Source organism: Melospiza melodia, chromosome 5, assembly GCF_035770615.1.
Source record: "Melospiza melodia melodia isolate bMelMel2 chromosome 5, bMelMel2.pri, whole genome shotgun sequence".
Lineage (NCBI taxonomy): Eukaryota > Metazoa > Chordata > Aves > Passeriformes > Passerellidae > Melospiza > Melospiza melodia.
Window position 1 is genome coordinate 58,708,940 of NC_086198.1, and position 14,751 is coordinate 58,723,690.

Here is a 14,751-nt window from a genome sequence, read left to right on the forward strand (position 1 = left end):
CCACCTTGGGTCTGGGAACCATGCTGCGTATCATGGATTTTCAGGAGCCAGCCGGCCACTGCCAGCCACAGGCCCCGAAACACAAACAACAGCCTTTTTCTCTGGCAAACAAAATTCAGCTGCCCCGCTTCTGGATGGCAGATTGCAGGAACCACTTGGTACTAACAAACCAGCCCGACTTGGCACTGGTGCCACCTTGGGTCTGGGAACCATCCTGCGTATCGTGGATTCTAAGGAGCCAGCTGGCCACTCCCAGCCACAGGCCCCAAAACACACACAACGGCGCTTTTCCCTGGAAAACAAAACTCGCCTGCCAACTTTTTGATGGCAGATTGCAGGAGCCACTTGGTACTATCAAACCAGCCCAACTTGGCACTGGTGCCACCATGGGTCTGGTCACCATCCTGCCTATCGTAGCTTTTCAGGAGCCAGCCGGTCACTCCCAGCCATAGGCCCCCAGACACAAACCTTGGCCTGTTTCCCTGGCACACAAAAGTAAGCTATCCCGCTTCTGGATGGCAGATTGCAGGAGCCACTTTGCACCATCAAACCAGCCCGACTTGGCACTGGTGCCACCTCTGGTCTGGGAACCATGCTGCGTATCGTGGATTCTAAGGAGCCAGCCGGCCACTCCCAGCCACAGGCCCCCAAACACAAACAACGGCGCTTTTCCCTGGAAAACAAAACTCGCCTGCCAACATTTTGATGGCAGAGTGCAGGAGCCACTTGGTACTATCAAACCAGCCCAACTTGGCACTGGTGCCACCATGGGTCTGGTCACCATCCTGCCTATCGTAGCTTTTCAGGAGCCAGCCGGTCACTCCCAGCCATAGGCCCCCAAAAAAAAAAATCTCGGTCCGTTTCCCTGGAAAACAAAAGTAAGCTGCCCTGCTTCTGGATGGCAGATTGCAGGAGCCACTTGGTGTTATCAAACCAGCCCGACTTGGCACTGGTGCCACCTTGGGTCTGGGAACCATCCTGCGTATCGTGTGTTCTAAGGAGCCAGCCGGCCACTCCCAGCCACAGGTCCCCAAACACAAACAACGGCGCTTTTCCCTGGAAAACAAAACTCGCCTGCCAACATTTTGATGGCAGAGTGCAGGAGCCACTTGGTACTATCAAACCAGCCCAACTTGGCACTGGTGCCACCATGGGTCTGGTCACCATCCTGCCTATCTTAGCTTTTCAGGAGCCAGCCGGTCACTCCCAGCAATAGGTCCCCAGACAAATACCTCGGCCCATTTCCCTGGCAAACAAAAGTAAGCTGCCCCGCTTCTGGATGGCAGATTGCAGGAGCCACTTGGTACTATCAAACCAGCCCAACTTGACACTGGTGCCACCTTGGCTCTGGGAACCATGCTGCGTAACCCGGATTCTAAGACGACAGGCAGCCACTGCCAGCCACCGGCCTCCAAACAAAATCAACGGCGCTTTTCCCTGGAAAACAAAACTCGCCTGACATCGTTTAGATGGCAGATTGCAGGAGCCAGTTGGTACCATCACACCAGCCAACTTGGCACTGGTGCCACCTTGGGTCTGGGAACCATCCTGCCTATTGTTGCTTTTCAGGAGCCAGCCGGTCACTCCTAGCCCTAGGCCCCCAGTCATAAACCTCGGCCCGTTTCCCTGGTACACAAATGTAAGCTACCCCGCTTCAGGATGGCAGATTGCAGGAGCCACTTTTCACCATCAAACCAGCCCGACGTGGCACTGGTGCCACCTTGGGTCTGGGAACCATCCTGCGTATCGTGTGTTCTAAGGAGCCAGCCGGCCACTCCCACCCACAGACCCCCAAACACAAACAACGGCGCTTTTCCCTGGAAAACAAAACTCGCCTGACAACTTTTTGATGGCAGATTGCAGGAGCCACTTGGTACTATCAAACCAGCCCAACTTGGCACTGGTGCCACCATGGGTCTGGTCACCATCCTGCCTATCGTAGCTTTTCAGGAGCCAGGCGGTCACTCCCAGCCATAGGCCCCCAGACACAAACCTCGGCCCGTTTCCCTGGCAAACAAAAGTAAGCTGCCCCGCTTCTGCATGGCAGATTGCAGGTGCTATTTAGTACTATCAAACCAGCCCGACTTGGCACTGGTGCCACCTCTGGTCTGGGAACCATCCTGCGTATCGTGGATTTTCAGGGGCCAGACGGCCACTATCATCCATATGCCCCCAAAAACAAACCACGGCCCTTTTCTCTGGTAAACAAAACTCAACTGACCCTCTTCTGGATGGCAAATTTTAGGACGCGCTTTGTACTACGAAAACCGCCCGACTTGGCACTGGTGCCACCTTGGGTCAGGGAACCATCCTGCCTATCGTAGCTTTTTAAGGAGCCAGCAGGCCACGCCCAGCCATATAGCCCCAAAAACAAACCACAGACCATTTCTCTTGGAAACAAAAATCCGCTGCCCCGCGTCAGGATGGCAGATTGCAGGAGCCACTTTGCACCATCAAACCACCCCGACTTGGCACTGGTGCCATCTTGGATCTGGGAACCATCCTGCCTATCGTAGCTTTTCAGGAGCCAGCCGGTCACTCCCAGCCATAGGCCCCCAGACACAAACCTCGGACCGTTTCCCTGGCAAACAAAATTAAGCTGCCCCGATTCTGGATGGCAGAGTGCAGGACGCACTTGGTAGTGTCAAACCAGCCCAACTTGGCACTGGTGCCACCTTGGGTCTGGGAACCATCCTGCGTATCGTGGATTCTAAGCAGCCACCCGGCCACTCTGAGCCACAGGCCCCCAAACACAAACAACGGCGCTTTTCCCTGGAAAACAAAACTCGCCTGCCAACATTTTGATGGCAGATTGCAGGAGCCACTTGGTACTATCAAACCAGCCCAACTTGGCACTGGTGCCACCATGGGTCTGGTCACCATCCTGCCTATCGTAGCTTTTCAGGAGCCAGCCGGTCACTCCCAGCCACAGGCCCCCAGACACAATCCTCGGCCCGTTTCCCTGGAAAACAAAAGTAAGCTGCCCCGATTCTGGATGGCAGATTGCAGGAGCCAGTTGGTACTATGAAATCAGCCAAACTTGGCACTGGTGCCACCATGGGTCTGGTAAACATCCTGCCTATCGTAGCTTTTCAGGAGCCAGCCGGTCACTCCCAGCCATAGGCGCCCAGACACAAACCTCGGCCCGTTTCCCTGGCAAACAAAAGTAAGCTGCCCCGCTTTTGGATGGCTGATTGCAGGATGCACTTGGTACTATCAAACCAGCCCGACTTGGCCCTGGTGCCACCTTGGCTCTGGGAACCATGCTGCGTAACGTAGATTCTACGAGGACAGGCGGCCACTCCCTGCCACAGGCCTCTAAACAAAAGCAACGGCGCTTTTCCCTGGAAAACAAAACTCGCCTGACAACTTTTTGATGGCAGATTGCAGGAGCCACTTGGTACTATCAAACCAGCCCAATTTTGCACTGGTGCCACCTTGGCTCTGGGAACCATCCTACGTATCCTGGGTTCAAAGGAGGCAGCCGGCCACTCCCAGCCACAGGCCTCTAAACAAAAACAACGGCGCTTTTCCCTGGAAAACAAAACTCGCCTGACAACTTTTTGATGGCAGATTGCAGGAGCCACTTGGTACTATCAAACCAGCCCAACTTGGCACTGGTGCCACCATGGATCTGGTCACCATCCTGCCTATCGTAGCTTTTCAGGAGCCAGCCGGTCACTCCCAGCCATAGGCCCCCTGACAAATACCTCGGCCCGTTTCCCTGGCAAACAAAAGTAAGCAGCCCCGCTTCTGGATGGCAGATTGCAGGAGCCACATGGTACTATCAAACCAGGCCAACATGGCACTTGTGCCACCTTGGTTCTGTGAACCATCCTGCCTATCGTGGATTTTCAGGGGCCAGCCGGCCACTCTCAACCATATGCCCCCAAACATATACCACGGCCCTTTTCTCTGGCAAACAGAACTCAACTGCTCCTCTTCTGGCTGGCAAATTGCAGGACGCACTTGGTACTACGAAAACAGCCCGACTTGGCACTGATGCCACCTTGGGTCAGGGAACAATCCTGCGTATCGAGCTTTTTAAGGAGCCAGCCGGCCACGTCCAGCCATATACCCCCAAAAAAAAACCACGGAACTTTTCTCCAGCAAACAAAAATCCGCTGCCCCGCGTCTGGATGGCAGATTGCAGGAGCTATTTAGTATTATCAAACCAGCCCGACTTGGCACTGGTGCCACCATGAGTCTGGTAACCATCCTGCCTATCGTAGCTTTTCAGGAGCCAGCCGGTCACTCCCAGCCATAGGCCCCCAGTCACAAACCTCGGCCCGTTTCCCTGGCAAACAAAAGTAAGCTACCCCGCTTCTGGATGGCAGATTGCAGGAACCACTTTGCACCATCAAACCAGCCCGACTTGGCACTGGTGCCACCTCTGGTCTGGGAACCATGCCGCGTATCGTGGATTCTAAGGAGACAGCCGGCCACTCCCACCCACAGGCCCCCAAACACAAACAACGGCGCTTTTCCCTGGAAAACAAAACTCGCCTGCCAACTTTTTGATGGCAGATTGCAGGAGCCACTTGGTACTATCAAACCAGCCCAACTTGGCACTGGTGCCACCATGGGTCTGGTCACCATCCTGCCTATCGTAGCTTTTCAGGAGCCAGCCAAACACTCCCAGCCATAGGCCCCCAGACAAATATCTCGGCCCGTTTCCCTGGCAAACAAAAGTAAGTTATCCCGCTTCTGGATGGCAGATTGCAGGAGCCACTTTTCACCATCAAACCAGCCCGACTTGGCACTGGTGCCACCTCTGCTCTGGGAACCATCCTGCGTATCGTGGATTATAAGGAGCCAGCCGGCCACTCCCAGCCACAGGCCCCCAAACAAAAACAACGGCGCTTTCCCTGGATAACAAACTCGCCTGCCAACTTTTTGATGGCAGAGTGCAGGAGCCACTTGGTACTATCAAACCAGCCCAACTTGTCACTGGTGCCACCATGGGTCTGGTCACCATCCTGCCTATCGTAGCTTTTCAGGAGCCAGCCGGTCACTCCCAGCCATAGGCCCTGAGACACAAACCTCGGCCCGTTTCCCTGGCAAACAAAAGTAAGCTGCCCCGCTTCTGGATGGCAGATTGCAGGACGCACTTGGTACTATCAAACCAGCCCAACTTGGCACTGGTGCCACCTCTGGTCTGGGAACCATGCCGCGTATCGTGGATTCTAAGGAGCCAGCCGGCCACTCCCAGCCACAGGCCCCCAAACACAAACAACGGCGCTTTTCCCTGGAAAACAAAACTCGCCTGCCGACATTTTGATGGCAGATTGCAGGAGCCACTTGGTACTATCAAACCAGCCCAACTTGGCACTGGTGCCACCATGGGTCTGGTCACCATCCTGCCTATCGTAGCTTTTCAGGAGCCAGCCGGTCACTCCCAGCCATAGGCCCCCAGACACAAACCTCGGCCCGTTTCCCTGGCAAACAAAAGTAAGCTACCCCGCTTCTGGATGGCAGATTGCAGGAGCCACTTTGCACCATCAAACTAGCCCGACTTGGCACTGGTGCCACCTCAGGTCTGGGAACCATCCTGCGTATCGTTCATTGTAAGGAGCCAGCCGGCCACTCCAGCCACAGGCCCCCAGACACAAACAACGGCGCTTTTCCCTGGAAAACAAAACTCGCCTGCCAAATTTTTGATGGCAGATTGCAGGAGCCACTTGGTACTATCAAATCAGCCCAACTTGGCACTGGTGCCACCATGGGTCTGGTCACCATCCTGCCTATCGTAGTTTTCAGGAGCCAGCCGGTCACTCGCAGCCATAGGCCCCCAGACACAATACTCGGCCCGTTTCCCTGGCAAACAAAAGTAAGCTACCCCGCTTCTGGATGGCAGATTGCAGGAACCACTTGGTACTATCAAACCAGCCCAACTTGGCACTGGTGCCACCTTGGCTCTGGGAACCATCCTGCGTATCGTGGATTCTAAGGAGCCAGCCGGCCACTCCCTGCCACAGGCACCCAAGCACAAACAACGGCGCTTTTCCCTGGAAAACAAAACTCGCCTGCCCACTTTTTGATGGCAGATTGCAGGAGCCACTTGGTACTATCAAACCAGCCCAACTTGGCACTGGTGCCACCATGGGTCTGGTCACCATCCTGCCTATCGTAGCTTTTCAGGACCTAGCAGGTCACTCCCAGCCATAGGCGCCCAGACACAAAGCTCGGCCCGTTTCCCTGGCAAACAAAAGTAAGCTGCCCCGCTTCTGGATGGCAGATTGCCGGAGCCACTTGGTACTATCAAACCAGACCGACTTGGCACTGGTGCCACCTCTGGTCTGGGAACCATGCTGCGTATCGTGGATTCTAAGGAGCCAGCCGGCCACTCCCAGCCACAGGCCCCGAAACACAAACAACGGCGCTTTTCCCTGGAAAACAAAACTCGCCTGCCAACATTTTGATGGCAGATTGCAGGAGCCACTGGCTACTATCAAATCAGCCCAACTTGGCACTGGTGCCACCATGGGTCTGGTCACCATCCTGCCTATCGTAGCTGTTCAGGCGCCAGCTGGTCACTCCCAGCCATAGGCCCCCAGAGAAAAACCTCGGCCCGTTTCCCTGGGAAACAAAAGTAAGCTGCCCCGCTTCTGGATGGCAGATTGCAGGAGCCACTTTGCACCATCAAACCAGCCCAACTTGGCACTGGTGCCACCTCTGGTCTGGGAACCATGCCGCGTATCGTGGATTCTAAGGAGCCAGCCGGCCACTCCCAGCCACAGGCCCCCAAACAGAAACAACGGCGCTTTTCCCTGGAAAACAAAACTCGCCTGCCAACTTTTTGATGGCAGATTGCAGGAGCCACTTGGTACTATCAAATCAGCCCAACTTGGCACTGGTGCCACCTCTGGTCTGGGAACCATCCTGCGTATCGTGGATTCTAAGCAGCCAGGCGGCCACTCCCAGCCACAGGCGCCCAAACACAAACAACGGCGCTTTTCCCTGGAAAACAAAACTCGCCTGCCAACATTTTGATGGCAGATTGCAGGAGCCACTTGGTACTATCAAACCAGCCCAACTTGGCACTGGTGCCACCATGGGTCTGCTCACCATCCTGCCTATCGTAGCTTTTCAGGAGCCAGCCGGTCACTCCAAGCCATAGGCCCCCAGACAAAAACCTCGGCCCGTTTCCCTGGCAAAGAAAAGTAAGCTGCCCCGCTTCTGGATGGCAGATTGCAGGAGCCACTTTGCACCATCAAACTAGCCAGACTTGGCACTTGTGCCACCTCTGGTCTGGGAACCATCCTGCGTATCGTGGATTCTAAGGAGCCAGCCGGCCACTCCAAGCCACAGGCCCCCAAACACAAACAACGGCGCTTTTCCCTGGAAAACAAAACTCGCCTGCCAAATTTTGATGGCAGATTGCAGGAGCCACTTGGTACTATCAAACCAGCCCAACATGGCACTGCTGCCACCATGGGTCTGGTCACCATCCTGCCTATCTTAGCTTTTCAGGTCCTAGCCGGTCACTCCCAGCCATAGGCCCCCAGACACAAAGCTCGACCCGTTTCCCTGGCAAACAAAAGTAAGCTGCCCCGCTTCTGGATGGCAGATTGCAGGAGCCACTTCGTACTATCAAACCAGCCCAACTTGGCACTGGTGCCACCTCTGGTCTGGGAACCATCCTGCGTATCGTGGATTCTAAGGAGCCAGCCGGTCACTCCCAGCCACAGGCCCCCAAACACAAACAACGGCGCTTTTCCCTGGAGTACAAAACCCGCCTGCCAAAATTTTGATGGCAGATTGCAGGAGCCACTTGGTACTATCAAATCAGCCCAACTCGGCACTGGTGCCACCATGGGTCTGGTCACCATCCTGCCTATCATAGCTTTTCAGGAGCCAGCCGGTCCCTCTCTGCCATAGGGCGCCAGAGAAATCCTCGGCCAGTTTCCCTGGCAAAAAAAAGTAACCTACCCCGCTTCTGGATGGCAGATTGCAGGAGCCACTTTACACCATCAAACTAGCCCGACTTGGCACTGGTGCCACCTTGGGTCTGGGAACCATCCTGCGTATCGTGGATTCCAATTAGCAAGCCGGCCACTCCCAGCCACAGGCCCCCAAACACAAACAACGGCGCTTTTCCCTGGAAATCAAAACTCGCCTGCCAAATTTTTGATGGCAGATTGCAGGAGCCACTTGGTACTATCAAACCAGCCCAAATTGGCACTGGTGCCACCATGGGTCTGGTCACCATCCTGCCTATCGTAGCTTTTCAGGAGCCAGCCAAACACTCCCAGCCATAGGCCCCCAGACAAAAACCTCGGCCCGTTTCCCTGGCAAACAAAAGTAAGCTGCCCCGCTTCTGGATGGCAGATTGCAGGAACCACTTGGTACTATCAAACCAGCCCAACTTGGCACTGGTGCCACCTTGGGTCTGGGAACCATCCTGCGTATCGTGGATTCTAAGGAGCCAGCCGGCCACTCCCAGCCACAGGCCCCCAAATACAACAACAGCGCTTTTCCCTGGAAAACAAACTCGCCTGCCAACATTTTGATGGCAGATTGCAGGAGGCACTTGGTACTATCAAATCAGCCCAACATGGCACTGGTGCCACCATGGGTCTGGTCACCATCCTGCCTATCGTAGCTGTTCAGGCGCCAGCCGGTCACTCCCAGCCATAGGCCCCCAGAGAAAAACCTCGGCCCTTTTCCCTGGCAAACAAAAGTAAGCTGCCCCGCTTCTGGATGGCAGATTGCAGGAGCCACTTTGCACCATCAAACTAGCCCGACTCGGCCCTGGTGCCACCTCAGGTCTGGGAACCATGCTGCGTATCGTGGATTCCAATTAGCAAGCCGGCCACTCCCAGCCACAGGCCCCCAAACACAAACAACGGCGCTTTTCCCTGGAAAACAAAACTCGCCTGCCAACTTTTTGATGGCAGATTGCAGGAGCCACTTGGTACTATCAAACCAGCCCAACTTGGCACTGGTGCCACCATGGGTCTGGTCACCATCCTGCCTATCGTAGCTTTTCAGGAGCCAGCCGGTCACTCCCAGCCATAGGCCCCCAGACACAAACCTCGGCCCGTTTCCCTGGCAAACAAAAGTAAGCTGCCCAGCTTCTGGATGGCAGATTGCAGGAACCACTTGGTACTATCAAACCAGCCCAACTTGGCACTGGTGCCACCTCTGGTCTGGGAACCATGCTGCGTATCGTGGATTCTAAGGAGCCAGCCGGCCACTCCCAGCCACAGGCCCCCAAACACAAACAACGGCGCTTTTCCCTGGAAAACAAAACTCGCCTGCCAACTTTTTGATGGCAGATTGCAGGAGCCACTTGGTACTATCAAACCAGCCCAACTTGGCACTGGTGCCACCATGGGTCTGGTCACCATCCTGCCTATCGTAGCTTTTCAGGAGCCAGCCGGTCACTCCCAGCCATAGGCCCCCAGACACAAACCTCGGCCCGTTACCCTGGCAAACAAAAGTAAGCTGCCCCGCATCTGGACGGCAGATTGCAGGAATCACTTGGTACTATCAAACCAGCCCAACTTGGCAGTGGTTCCACCTTGGGTCTGGGAACCATCCTGCGTATCGTGGATTCTAAGGAGCCAGCCGGTCACTCCCAGCCACAGGCCCCCAAACACAAACAACGGCGCTTTTCCCTGGAAAACAAAACTCGTCTGCCAACATTTTGATGGCAGATTGCAGGAGCCACTTGCTACAATCAAATCAGCCCAACTTGGCACTGCTGCCACCATGGGTCTGGTCACCATCCTGCCTATCGTAGCTTTTCAGGAGCCAGCCGGTCACTCCCAGCCATAGGCCCCCAGACACAAAGCTCGGCCCGTTTCCCTGGCAAACAAAAGTAAGCTACCCCGCTTCTGGATGGCAGATTGCAGGAGCCACTTTGCAGCATCAAACTAGCCCGACTTGGCACTGGTGCCACCTCAGGTCTGGGAACCATCCTGCGTATCGTGGATTATAAGGAGCCAGCCGGCCACTCCCACCCACAGGCCCCCAAACACAAACAATGGCGCTTTTCCCTGGAAAACAAAACTCGCCTGCCAACTTTTTCATGGCAGATTGCAGGAGCCACTTGGTACTATCGAACCAGCCCAACTTGGCACTGGTGCCACCATGGGTCTGGGAACCATCCTGCGTATCGTGGATTCTAAGGAGCCAGCCGGCCACTCCCAGCCACAGGCCCCCAAACACAAACAACGGCGCTTTTCCCTAGATAACAAACTCGCCTGCCAACTTTTTGATGGCAGATTGCAGGAGCCACTTGGTACTATCAAACCAGCCCAACTTGGCACTGGTGCCACCATGGGTCTGGTCACCATCCTGCCTATCGTAGCTTTTCAGGAGCCAGCCGGTCACTCCCAGCCATAGGCCCCCAGACACAAACCTCGGCCCGTTTCCCTGGCAAACAAAAGTAAGCTGTCCCGCTTCTGGATGGCAGATTGCAGGACGCACTTGGTATTATCAGACCAGCCCGACTTGGCACTGGTGCCACCTCTGGTCTGGGAACCATCCTGCGTATCGTGGATTCTAAGCAGCCAGCCGGCCACTCCCAGCCACAGGCCCCCAAACACAAACAACGGCGCTTTTCCCTGGAAAACAAAACTCGCCTGCCAACATTTTGATGGCAGATTGCAGGAGCCACTTGGTACTATCAAATAAGCCCAACTTGGCACTGGTGCCACCATGGGTCTGGTCACCATCCTGCCTATCGTAGCTTTTCAGGAGCCAGCAGGTCACCCCCAACCATAGGCCCCGAGAAAAAAACCTCGGCCCGTTTCCCTGGCAAAAAAAAGTAAGCTACCCCGCTTCTGGATGGCAGATTGCAGGACGCACTTGGTAGTATCAAACCAGCCCAACTTAGCACTGGTGCCACCTTGGGTCTGGGAACCATCCTGCGTATCGTGGATTCTGAGGAGCCCGCCGGCCACTCCCTGCCACAGGCACCCAAACACAAACAACGGCGCTTTTCCCTGGAAAACAAAACTCGCCTGCCAACTTTTTGATGGCGGATTGCAGGAGCCACTTGGTACTATCAAACCAGCCCAACGTGGCACTGGTGCCACCATGGATATGGTCACCATCCTGCCTATCGTAGCTTTTCAGGACCTAGCAGGTCACTCCCAGGCATAGGCGCCCAGACAAAAACCTCGGCCCGTTACCCTGGCAAACAAAAGTAAGCTGCCCCGCTTCTGGATGGCAGATTGCAGGAACCACTTGGTACTATAAAACCAGCCCGACTTGGCACTGGTGCCACGTCAGGTCTGGGAACCATCCTGCGTATCGTGGATTCTAAGGAGCCAGCCGGCCACTCCCACCCACAGGCCCCCAAACACAAACAACGGCGCTTTTCCCTGGAAAACAAAACTCGCCTGCCAACTTTTTGAGGGCAGATTGCAGGAGCCACTTGGTACTATCAAACCAGCCCAACTTGGCACTGGTGCCACCATGGGTCTGCTCACCATCCTGCCTATCGTAGCTTTTCAGGAGCCAGCCGGTCACTCGCAGCCATAGGCCCCCAGACACAAACCTCGGCCCGTTTCCCTGGCAAACAAAAGTAAGCTGCCCCGCTTCTGGATGGCAGATTGCAGGACGCCCTTGGTACTATCAAACCAGCCCGACTTGTCACTGGTGCCACCTCTGGTCTGGGAACCATGCCGCGTATCGTGGATTCTAAGGAGCCAGCCGGCCACTCCCAGCCACAGGCGCCCAAACACAAACAACGGCGCTTTTCCCTGGAAAACAAAACTCGCCTGCCAACTTTTTGATGGCGGATTGCAGGAGCCACTTGGTACTATCAAAGCAGCCCAACTTGGCACTGGTGCCACAATGGATGTGGTCACCATCCTGCCTATCGTAGCTTTTCAGGAGCCAGCCGGTCACTCCCAGCCACAGGCGCCCAGACACAAAGCTCGGCCCGTTTCCCTGGCACACAAAAGTAAGCTGCCCCGCTTCTGGATGGCAGATTGCAGGAACCACTTGGTACTATAAAACCAGCCCGACTTGGCGCTGGTGCCACCTCTGGTCTGGGAACCATCCTGCGTATCGTGGATTCTGAGGAGCCAGCCGGTCACTCCAGCCACAGGCCCCCAGACACAAACAACGGCGCTTTTCCCTGGAAAACAAAACTCGCCTGACAACTTTTTGATGGCAGATTGCAGGAGCCACTTGGTACTATCAAACCAGCCCAACTTGGCACTGGTGCCACCATGGGTCTGGTCACCATCCTGCCTATCGTAGCTTTTCAGGAGCCAGCCGGTCACTCCCAGCCATAGGCCCCCAGTCACAAACCTCGGCCCGTTTCCCTGGCAAACAAAAGTAAGCTACCCCGCTTCTGGATGGCAGATTGCAGGAGCCACTTGGTACTATCAAACCAGCCCAACTTGGAACTGGTGCCACCTTGGGTCTGGGAACCATGCTGCGTATCGCAGATTCTAAGGCGCCAGTCGGCCACTCCCAGCCACAAGCCCCCAAACACAAACAACGGCGCTTTTCTCTGGCAAACAAAACTCAACTGCCCCTCTTCTGGATGGCAAATTGCAGGACGCACTTGGTACTATAAAAACAGCCCGACTTGGCACTGGTGCCACCTTGGGTCTGGGAACCATCCTGCGTATCGATCTTTTTAATGAGACAGCCGGCCACTCCCAGCCATATGCCCCCGAACATAACCCACGGCCCTGTCCTCTGGCAATCAAAACTCAGCTGCACCGCTTCTGGATGGCAGATTGCAGGAGCCACTTGGTACTATCAAACCAGCACGACTTGGCATTGGTGCCACCTTGGGTCTGGGAACCATCCTGCGTATTGTGGATTGTCAGGAGCCAGCTGAACACTCTCGGCCACAGACCCCAATCAAAAACAACAGCCCGTTTCACAGGCAAACAAAACTCAGCTGCCCCGCTTCTGGATGGGAGATTGCAGGAGGCACTTGACACTGTGAAACCAGCCCCACTTGGCACTGGTGCCACCTTGGGTCTGGGAACCATGCTGCGTATCATGGATTTTCAGGAGCCAGCCGGCCACTCCCAGCCATAGGCCCCCAAACAAAAACCACAGCCTTTTTCTCTGGCAAACAAAATTCAGCTGCCCCACTTCTGGATGGCAGATTGCAGGAGCCACTTGGGACTATCACACCAGCACAACATGGCACTGGTGCCACCTTGGATCTGGGAACCATCCGGCGTATAGTGGATTTTCAGGGGTCAGCCGGTCACTCTCAGCCATAGGCCCCAAACACAAACCACGGCCCTTTTCTCTGGAAAACAAAACTCAACTGCCCCTCTTCTGGATGGCAGATTGCAGGAGCCACTGGGTACTATGAAACCAGCCCTACTTGGCACTGGTGCCACCTTGGGTCTGGGAACCATGCTGCGTATCATGGATTTTCAGGAGCCAGCCGGCCACTGCCAGCCACAGGCCCCGAAACACAAACAAAAGCCTTTTTCTCTGGCAAACAAAATTCAGCTGCCCCGCTTCTGGATGGCAGATTGCAGGAACCACTTGGTACTAACAAACCAGCCCGACTTGGCACTGGTGCCACCTTGGGTCTGGGAACCATCCTGCGTATCGTGGATTCTAAGGAGCCAGCTGGCCACTCCCTGCCACAGGCCCCAAAACACACACAACGGCGCTTTTCCCTGGAAAACAAAACTCGCCTGCCAACTTTTTGATGGCAGATTGCAGGAGCCACTTGGTACTATCAAACCAGCCCAACTTGGCACTGGTGCCACCATGGGTCTGGTCACCATCCTGCCTATCGTAGCTTTTCAGGAGCCAGCCGGTCACTCCCAGCCATAGGCCCCCAGACACAAACCTTGGCCTGTTTCCCTGGCACACAAAAGTAAGCTACCCCGCTTCTGGATGGCAGATTGCAGGAGCCACTTTGCACCATCAAACCAGCCCGACTTGGCACTGGTGCCACCTCTGGTCTGGGAACCATGCTGCGTATCGTGGATTCTAAGGAGCCAGCCGGCCACTCCCAGCCACAGGCCCCCAAACACAAACAACGGCGCTTTTCCCTGGAAAACAAAACTCGCCTGCCAACATTTTGATGGCAGAGTGCAGGAGCCACTTGGTACTATCAAACCAGCCCAACTTGGCACTGGTGCCACCATGGGTCTGGTCACCATCCTGCCTATCGTAGCTTTTCAGGAGCCAGCCGGTCACTCCCAGCCATAGGCCCCCAAAAAAAAAAATCTCGGTCCGTTTCCCTGGAAAACAAAAGTAAGCTGCCCTGCTTCTGGATGGCAGATTGCAGGAGCCACTTGGTGTTATCAAACCAGCCCGACTTGGCACTGGTGCCACCTTGGGTCTGGGAACCATCCTGCGTATCGTGGATTCTAAGGAGCCAGCCGGCCACTCCCAGCCACAGGTCCCCAAACACAAACAACGGCGCTTTTCCCTGGAAAACAAAACTCGCCTGCCAACATTTTGATGGCAGAGTGCAGGAGCCACTTGGTACTATCAAACCAGCCCCACTTGGCACTGGTGCCACCATGGGTCTGGTCACCATCCTGCCTATCTTAGCTTTTCAGGAGCCAGCCGGTCACTCCCAGCAATAGGTCCCCAGACAAATACCTCGGCCCATTTCCCTGGCAAACAAAAGTAAGCTGCCCCGCTTCTGGATGGCAGATTGCAGGAGCCACTTGGTACTATCAAACCAGCCCAACTTGACACTGGTGCCACCTTGGCTCTGGGAACCATGCTGCGTAACCCGGATTCTAAGATGACAGGCAGCCACTGCCAGCCACCGGCCTCCAAACAAAA